The sequence below is a fragment of the Coffea eugenioides genome, chromosome 7 (genome assembly GCF_003713205.1).
Source record: "Coffea eugenioides isolate CCC68of chromosome 7, Ceug_1.0, whole genome shotgun sequence".
NCBI lineage: Eukaryota > Viridiplantae > Streptophyta > Magnoliopsida > Gentianales > Rubiaceae > Coffea > Coffea eugenioides.
The window spans coordinates 39715028-39725253 of record NC_040041.1 but is presented as its reverse complement, the minus strand read 5'-3'; positions in this window follow the sequence as shown (position 1 = coordinate 39725253).

Below are 10226 nucleotides of genomic sequence, written 5' to 3'. Positions count from 1 at the left end.
GTATACTCGAGTATTACCTATGTAGGTTGGTGGAGCCTGGCCAAAAGCCAGGGACGGGGTGAATGAAATGAAATGAATGACCAAATGAGCGAGGAAATGTCAGGAGAATGAATGTATCCTTTCATGAATGTTACTATCGCTTTCCATTGTAAATGTTTCTTGAATTATTGCTAATCCATATTTCCTGTTTTGCAAATGTTGTAGTGGTTTCCGGATTTATCATTTGATTTACGACATCATTGCTATATGACATCATTGAAATGAACTATTGTGAAACCGATTTGATTAATGATTTTCTGGTTACTCGCTGAGCTTTTAGCTCACCCCAAAAACTATTTTATTCCCCTCCACAGGGCTCGTGGCGAAAGAAGGACTTGTTGTGCTTATACACGTGAATGGATGGCCTAAACTTTGTACAATTTTGGATTTGGAATTATTTTATGTATATTTGGGATTAGTTTCCGCTGCATTTGAGACATGTAATTATTGGAGACGGATGTGTATTTGTGGACCATTTGATGTATATTTGAGATTTGTATTGTAATATATTTGAGGATTGTAGTGAGCGACTGAGTCCCGGCGAGAGCTGGGCAGGCGGCCCGCCGAACCCTCTGGTTCGCCTTAGGGGGAGGTGGGGCCGTCACAGTTGGTATCAGAGCCATATGCCGACGGTTGGGACTCTACGTCCTTTTACTGGAAAAGCCCCGAGCCTCTCGTTCGTGAAGAGTCACGAAGCGAAACTCTCCGTAGGGGATGCCCGCGTGCGGGTGGCAAGCTGATAGGTACCTTGTGATGTGACCCTGAGAACTGTCACAGTTGGTATCAGAGCTTAGGCTTCAGATCTCTGTAGTGTATCCTAGGCTTGAAGTTTAGGATGCCGGACTGTGGGTTTGATTTGACTCTTGAGAGATTTGTGCAGGATGTCTTGACTTGATTGGTACAAGAGGGAATGTCGAGGACGACATTCTTTTAAGGAGGGGAGATTGTGACGCCCCGAAAAAAAAAATGAGTTTTAGAACCCGGAAATTTTTTAATTTTCTAGGGTTTTTTTTTAAACGCCCGCCGTTTCTACATTTTCTTGATTAGAAAAATTCCCAGATAAAGTTTATGAGCAAAGATAGTTTTAAAATGAGTTTTCTACTATCGGTTAGTTTTTGAGAAATTAAGAGCTTATTTTGAACGTGGGACCCGCAAGTGCGGTAAATGCATTATATTTTGACAACTTGTTAGAATTTTGTATTAAGTGATATTATTTTACAATGTGTTAAGATATTTGTATTGGAGAGACAAAAAGATAAGATTAAAACCCTAAAGGACCATTTGTCACAAAACCATTGGACCTTGACTTTGACTTGGACTTGTCTTAACCTTTACTAAACCAAATTTTGACCCAATTTCTTTCCATTTTATTGTCTTGGCCGACTCTCTCTCTCTCCAAGAAAAGAAAAGAAAGCTCTCAACTTGTTTCTTCAATTTCTTGCTCAAATCTAGCAAATCAACTGTTTAAACTTCCAATTTCTCCATAAAAACCCTTAGTTTAGTGGTTGTGAGGTTGGTTGTGAAGTGGTTTGGAAGAAAATGGTGCTAAGTTGCTTCCTTTCTTGAGGTTTCAAGGTGAGTGACTTATGAATTCCTTCTTTGGTCTTGCTAATGTCAAATTAATGGTTTGTATTGGTTAAAGATGTGATTTTATGGAGGATTAGCACTTGAATGCATGAAATTCCAGATTAGGGTTTTGAATTTCCCCAATTCTGCCTGGCACTGTTCATCATAGTTAGAGGCCGAATTGGCCTTAGCACAAAACATGAAAGTTGTATATAATGATGTTTTATAGTTGCCTGCAAAATTTCAGCTCAATCCGAGTTCGGTAACCTGTGAAAGGACCAAAATACCCCTGCTGCCCTGTTTCTGTCCGAACCTGGAAATCAGCTTTGGTAATTGGTTAGTTTGACTGGGAATACTACTGATTTGGTTGTTGATGTCTTCTTACGAATTCTAGCCTTGTATCTTAGCTTTTAAATGGCTTTGGAATTACTTGATTTGGAGTTGTGTGTGCTGAGTTATGACTGAATGAATCAGAACTGCCACAGTGAGCTTCGAACTAGAAACTCTGGGGTTGTTTTGGTAAATATGACCTAGTTAGGGTGAGAACTGGACTGAGTGGTCTTCATTAAAGTTGTATGGAATGATAATTTAGAGGTGCCTGCAAAATTTCAGGTCATTTGGAGTGGTGTAGAGTGAGATATGTCGATTTTACTGTTGCTGTTCTGGGTTGATCAGAATGCGAAAACTGCACTTGTAATTGGCCATTTTGACTGGAATTGCTTTGGATTTGGATGTTGGTGTCTTCTTATGAAAGGTATCTTGAGGTCTTAGCTACCGCATGCCTTTGGAATCAATGCATTTGGACCTGTATAGACTGAGTTGGACTAATTACAGCATGGTGTGATTTGTAAACCTGCAATTACGGTTCTGGGTTGGTATTCTGCATTTTTGACCTGTTTGCACTCAAAACTGGGTTGAGTGACCTTCTGTAATGTTGTAGCCCTATCTCCTAGCTTCGAAACAGTGTATCTTGCACCTTCATCCGACAATCGTAGCGCCTTTGGTACCATTACCGCAAAATGACGTCAAAACTGTTTTTCTGGTTTTGAGCTTAACCTTCATTTCCGGACTTTTTCCTAGCTTGACTTGTACTAGTACTACTTGGAGCTTGTTGAATAGCTATTGGATGAACTTGTTGTTGTGTGTGTACCTTTGGGACTGGCTGAAGAAATAATGAAGCCATGATGGCTGGGAAAGTAAGCAAATTCAGGGGAAGTGCTGTCCGAAGTTTTAAAGGACTTGTTTGCACTGAGTTTGTGATCTAAGACTTGGATTTGAGCAAGGCAATGTTATATGATGGATGATTTCTGAGCCATGGAGGTGAGTGACCTCAAACTACTTCTAAAGTTATTTATGAACCGTTTCTTACATTATATACTTTTGAACTGTTTCCAAAGTTACTTTTGAAATGTTTTCTTGCATATCATGTGTGCTGGCATGTGAGTGTGCCTTGTTTGCTATATTTCTTGACTTCATGACTTGTATTTTGGTTGAACGTGTTAAGCGCTTATAATGATTTCCAAAACGAGTTTTCGAGGCGAGTGTGTACTTTATCGCACTCGACCTCGATAAATGTGAAATTTTCGATTGAAATGTTACTTGCGCATGAATGTAAGCCTTTTGGGTTGAACTGGCCATTGCCCCTTGTTACCGGTCGTCTTGAGCCAGAAGCGGACTCGGTCAGGCGATTAGGAACTTGGGTGAACGTTTGGTATACTCGAGTATTACCTATGTAGGTTGGTGGAGCCTGGCCAAAAGCCAGGGACGGGGTGAATGAAATGAAATGAATGACCAAATGAGCGAGGAAATGTCAGGAGAATGAATGTATCCTTTCATGAATGTTACTATCGCTTTCCATTGTAAATGTTTCTTGAATTATTGCTAATCCATATTTCCTGTTTTGCAAATGTTGTAGTGGTTTCCGGATTTATCATTTGATTTACGACATCATTGCTATATGACATCATTGAAATGAACTATTGTGAAACCGATTTGATTAATGATTTTCTGGTTACTCGCTGAGCTTTTAGCTCACCCCAAAAACTATTTTATTCCCCTCCACAGGGCTCGTGGCGAAAGAAGGACTTGTTGTGCTTATACACGTGAATGGATGGCCTAAACTTTGTACAATTTTGGATTTGGAATTATTTTATGTATATTTGGGATTAGTTTCCGCTGCATTTGAGACATGTAATTATTGGAGACGGATGTGTATTTGTGGACCATTTGATGTATCTTTGAGGTTTATTCTTGTAATTCATTTGAGGATTGTAGTGAACGACTGAGTCCCGGCGAGAGCCGGGCAGGCGGCCCGCCGAACCCTCTGGTTCGCCTTAGGGGGAGGTGGGGTCGTCACAGTTGGTATCAGAGCCATATGCCGACGGTTGGGACTCTACGTCCTTTTACTGGAAAAGCCCCGAGCCTCTCGTTCGTGAAGAGTCACGAAGCGAAACTCTCCGTAGGGGATGCCCGCGTGCGGGTGGCAAGCTGATAGGTACCTTGTGATGTGACCCTGAGAACTGTCACAGTTGGTATCAGAGCTTAGGCTTCAGATCTCTGTAGTGTATCCTAGGCTTGAAGTTTAGGATGCCGGACTGTGGGTTTGATTTGACTCTTGAGAGATTTGTGCAGGATGTCTTGACTTGATTGGTACAAGAGGGAATGTCGAGGACGACATTCTTTTAAGGAGGGGAGATTGTGACGCCCCGAAAAAAAAATGAGTTTGAGAACCCGGAAATTTTCTAATTTTCTAGTGTTTATTTTATTTAATTGCCCGCATTTTCTACATTTTCTTTATTAGAAAAATTCCCCAGATAAAGTTTATGAGCAAAGATAGTTTGAAAATGATTTTTCTAGTATCGATTAGTTTTTGAGAAATTAAAAGCGTATTTTGAACGTGGGACCCGCAAGTACGGTAAATGCATTATATTTTTGACAACTTGTTAGAATTTTGTATTAAGTGATATTATTTTACAATGTGTTAAGATATTTGTATTGGAGAGACAAAAAGATAAGATTAAAACCCTAAAGGACCATTTGTCACAAAACCATTGGACCTTGACTTTGACTTGGACTTGTCTTAACCTTTACTAAACCAAATTTTGACCCAATTTCTTTCCATTTTATTGTCTTGGCCGACTCTCTCTCTCTCCAAGAAAAGAAAAGAAAGCTCTCAACTTGTTTCTTCAATTTCTTGCTCAAATCTAGCAAATCAACCGTTTAAACTTCCAATTTCTCCATAAAAACCCTTAGTTTAGTGGTTGTGAGGTTGGTTGTGAAGTGGTTTGGAAGAAAATGGTGCTAAGTTGCTTCCTTTCTTGAGGTTTCAAGGTGAGTGACTTATGAATTCCTTCTTTGGTCTTGCTAATGTCAAATTAATGGTTTGTATTGGTTAAAGATGTGATTTTATGGAGGATTAGCACTTGAATGCATGAAATTCCAGATTAGGGTTTTGAATTTCCCCAATTCTGCCTGGCACTGTTCATCATAGTTAGAGGCCGAATTGGCCTTAGCACAAAACATGAAAGTTGTATATAATGATGTTTTATAGTTGCCTGCAAAATTTCAGCTCAATCCGAGTTCGGTAGCCTGTGAAAGGACCAAAATACCCCTGCTGCCCTGTTTCTGTCCGAACCTGGAAATCAGCTTTGGTAATTGGTTAGTTTGACTGGGAATACTACTGATTTGGTTGTTGATGTCTTCTTACGAATTCTAGCCTTGTATCTTAGCTTTTAAATGGCTTTGGAATTACTTGATTTGGAGTTGTGTGTGCTGAGTTATGACTGAATGAATCAGAACTGCCACAGTGAGCTTCGAACTAGAAACTCTGGGGTTGTTTTGGTAAATATGACCTAGTTAGGGTGAGAACTGGACTGAGTGGTCTTCATTAAAGTTGTATGGAATGATAATTTAGAGGTGCCTGCAAAATTTCAGGTCATTTGGAGTGGTGTAGAGTGAGATATGTCGATTTTACTGTTGCTGTTCTGGGTTGATCAGAATGCGAAAACTGCACTTGTAATTGGCCATTTTGACTGGAATTGCTTTGGATTTGGATGTTGGTGTCTTCTTATGAAAGGTATCTTGAGGTCTTAGCTACCGCATGCCTTTGGAATCAATGCATTTGGACCTGTATAGACTGAGTTGGACTAATTACAGCATGGTGTGATTTGTAAACCTGCAATTACGGTTCTGGGTTGGTATTCTGCATTTTTGACCTGTTTGCACTCAAAACTGGGTTGAGTGACCTTCTGTAATGTTGTAGCCCTATCTCCTAGCTTCGAAACAGTGTATCTTGCACCTTCATCCGACAATCGTAGCGCCTTTGGTACCATTACCGCAAAATGACGTCAAAACTGTTTTTCTGGTTTTGAGCTTAACCTTCATTTCCGGACTTTTTCCTAGCTTGACTTGTACTAGTACTACTTGGAGCTTGTTGAATAGCTATTGGATGGACTTGTTGTTGTGTGTGTACCTTTGGGACTGGCTGAAGAAATAATGAAGCCATGATGGCTGGGAAAGTAAGCAAATTCAGGGGAAGTGCTGTCCGAAGTTTTAAAGGACTTGTTTGCATTGAGTTTGTGATCTAAGACTTGGATTTGAGCAAGGCAATGTTATATGATGGATGATTTCTGAGCCATGGAGGTGAGTGACCTCAAACTACTTCTAAAGTTATTTATGAACCGTTTCTTACATTATATACTTTTGAACTGTTTCCAAAGTTACTTTTGAAATGTTTTCTTGCATATCATGCGTGCTGGCATGTGAGTGTGCCTTGTTTGCTATATTTCTTGACTTCATGACTTGTATTTTGGTTGAACGTGTTAAGCGCTTATAATGATTTCCAAAACGAGTTTTCGAGGCGAGTGTGTACTTTATCGCACTCGACCTCGATAAATGTGAAATTTTCGATTGAAATGTTACTTGCGCATGAATGTAAGCCTTTTGGGCTGAACTGGCCATTGCCCCTTGTTACCGGTCGTCTTGAGCCAGAAGCGGACTCGGTCAGGCGATTAGGAACTTGGGTGAACGTTTGGTATACTCGAGTATTACCTATGTAGGTTGGTGGAGCCTGGCCAAAAGCCAGGGACGGGGTGAATGAAATGAAATGAATGACCAAATGAGCGAGGAAATGTCAGGAGAATGAATGTATCCTTTCATGAATGTTACTATCGCTTTCCATTGTAAATGTTTCTTGAATTATTGCTAATCCATATTTACTGTTTTGCAAATGTTGTAGTGGTTTCCGGATTTATCATTTGATTTACGACATCATTGCTATATGACATCATTGAAATGAACTATTGTGAAACCGATTTGATTAATGATTTTCTGGTTACTCGCTGAGCTTTTAGCTCACCCCAAAAACTATTTTATTCCCCTCCACAGGGCTCGTGGCGAAAGAAGGACTTGTTGTGCTTATACACGTGAATGGATGGCCTAAACTTTGTACAATTTTGGATTTGGAATTATTTTATGTATATTTGGGATTAGTTTCCGCTGCATTTGAGACATGTAATTATTGGAGACGGATGTGTATTTGTGGACCATTTGATGTATATTTGAGATTTGTATTGTAATATATTTGAGGATTGTAGTGAACGACTGAGTCCCGGCGAGAGCCGGGCAGGCGGCCCGCCGAACCCTCTGGTTCGCCTTAGGGGGAGGTGGGGTCGTCACAGTTGGTATCAGAGCCATATGCCGACGGTTGGGACTCTACGTCCTTTTACTGGAAAAGCCCCGAGCCTCTCGTTCGTGAAGAGTCACGAAGCGAAACTCTCCGTAGGGGATGCCCGCGTGCGGGTGGCAAGCTGATAGGTACCTTGTGATGTGACCCTGAGAACTGTCACAGTTGGTATCAGAGCTTAGGCTTCAGATCTCTGTAGTGTATCCTAGGCTTGAAGTTTAGGATGCCGGACTGTGGGTTTGATTTGACTCTTGAGAGATTTGTGCAGGATGTCTTGACTTGATTGGTACAAGAGGGAATGTCGAGGACGACATTCTTTTAAGGAGGGGAGATTGTGACGCCCCGAAAAAAAAATGAGTTTGAGAACCCGGAAATTTTCTAATTTTCTAGTGTTTATTTTATTTAATTGCCCGCATTTTCTACATTTTCTTTATTAGAAAAATTCCCCAGATAAAGTTTATGAGCAAAGATAGTTTGAAAATGATTTTTCTAGTATCGATTAGTTTTTGAGAAATTAAAAGCGTATTTTGAACGTGGGACCCGCAAGTACGGTAAATGCATTATATTTTTGACAACTTGTTAGAATTTTGTATTAAGTGATATTATTTTACAATGTGTTAAGATATTTGTATTGGAGAGACAAAAAGATAAGATTAAAACCCTAAAGGACCATTTGTCACAAAACCATTGGACCTTGACTTTGACTTGGACTTGTCTTAACCTTTACTAAACCAAATTTTGACCCAATTTCTTTCCATTTTATTGTCTTGGCCGACTCTCTCTCTCTCCAAGAAAAGAAAAGAAAGCTCTCAACTTGTTTCTTCAATTTCTTGCTCAAATCTAGCAAATCAACCGTTTAAACTTCCAATTTCTCCATAAAAACCCTTAGTTTAGTGGTTGTGAGGTTGGTTGTGAAGTGGTTTGGAAGAAAATGGTGCTAAGTTGCTTCCTTTCTTGAGGTTTCAAGGTGAGTGACTTATGAATTCCTTCTTTGGTCTTGCTAATGTCAAATTAATGGTTTGTATTGGTTAAAGATGTGATTTTATGGAGGATTAGCACTTGAATGCATGAAATTCCAGATTAGGGTTTTGAATTTCCCCAATTCTGCCTGGCACTGTTCATCATAGTTAGAGGCCGAATTGGCCTTAGCACAAAACATGAAAGTTGTATATAATGATGTTTTATAGTTGCCTGCAAAATTTCAGCTCAATCCGAGTTCGGTAGCCTGTGAAAGGACCAAAATACCCCTGCTGCCCTGTTTCTGTCCGAACCTGGAAATCAGCTTTGGTAATTGGTTAGTTTGACTGGGAATACTACTGATTTGGTTGTTGATGTCTTCTTACGAATTCTAGCCTTGTATCTTAGCTTTTAAATGGCTTTGGAATTACTTGATTTGGAGTTGTGTGTGCTGAGTTATGACTGAATGAATCAGAACTGCCACAGTGAGCTTCGAACTAGAAACTCTGGGGTTGTTTTGGTAAATATGACCTAGTTAGGGTGAGAACTGGACTGAGTGGTCTTCATTAAAGTTGTATGGAATGATAATTTAGAGGTGCCTGCAAAATTTCAGGTCATTTGGAGTGGTGTAGAGTGAGATATGTCGATTTTACTGTTGCTGTTCTGGGTTGATCAGAATGCGAAAACTGCACTTGTAATTGGCCATTTTGACTGGAATTGCTTTGGATTTGGATGTTGGTGTCTTCTTATGAAAGGTATCTTGAGGTCTTAGCTACCGCATGCCTTTGGAATCAATGCATTTGGACCTGTATAGACTGAGTTGGACTAATTACAGCATGGTGTGATTTGTAAACCTGCAATTACGGTTCTGGGTTGGTATTCTGCATTTTTGACCTGTTTGCACTCAAAACTGGGTTGAGTGACCTTCTGTAATGTTGTAGCCCTATCTCCTAGCTTCGAAACAGTGTATCTTGCACCTTCATCCGACAATCGTAGCGCCTTTGGTACCATTACCGCAAAATGACGTCAAAACTGTTTTTCTGGTTTTGAGCTTAACCTTCATTTCCGGACTTTTTCCTAGCTTGACTTGTACTAGTACTACTTGGAGCTTGTTGAATAGCTATTGGATGGACTTGTTGTTGTGTGTGTACCTTTGGGACTGGCTGAAGAAATAATGAAGCCATGATGGCTGGGAAAGTAAGCAAATTCAGGGGAAGTGCTGTCCGAAGTTTTAAAGGACTTGTTTGCATTGAGTTTGTGATCTAAGACTTGGATTTGAGCAAGGCAATGTTATATGATGGATGATTTCTGAGCCATGGAGGTGAGTGACCTCAAACTACTTCTAAAGTTATTTATGAACCGTTTCTTACATTATATACTTTTGAACTGTTTCCAAAGTTACTTTTGAAATGTTTTCTTGCATATCATGCGTGCTGGCATGTGAGTGTGCCTTGTTTGCTATATTTCTTGACTTCATGACTTGTATTTTGGTTGAACGTGTTAAGCGCTTATAATGATTTCCAAAACGAGTTTTCGAGGCGAGTGTGTACTTTATCGCACTCGACCTCGATAAATGTGAAATTTTCGATTGAAATGTTACTTGCGCATGAATGTAAGCCTTTTGGGCTGAACTGGCCATTGCCCCTTGTTACCGGTCGTCTTGAGCCAGAAGCGGACTCGGTCAGGCGATTAGGAACTTGGGTGAACGTTTGGTATACTCGAGTATTACCTATGTAGGTTGGTGGAGCCTGGCCAAAAGCCAGGGACGGGGTGAATGAAATGAAATGAATGACCAAATGAGCGAGGAAATGTCAGGAGAATGAATGTATCCTTTCATGAATGTTACTATCGCTTTCCATTGTAAATGTTTCTTGAATTATTGCTAATCCATATTTACTGTTTTGCAAATGTTGTAGTGGTTTCCGGATTTATCATTTGATTTACGACATCATTGCTATATGACATCATTGAAATGAACTAT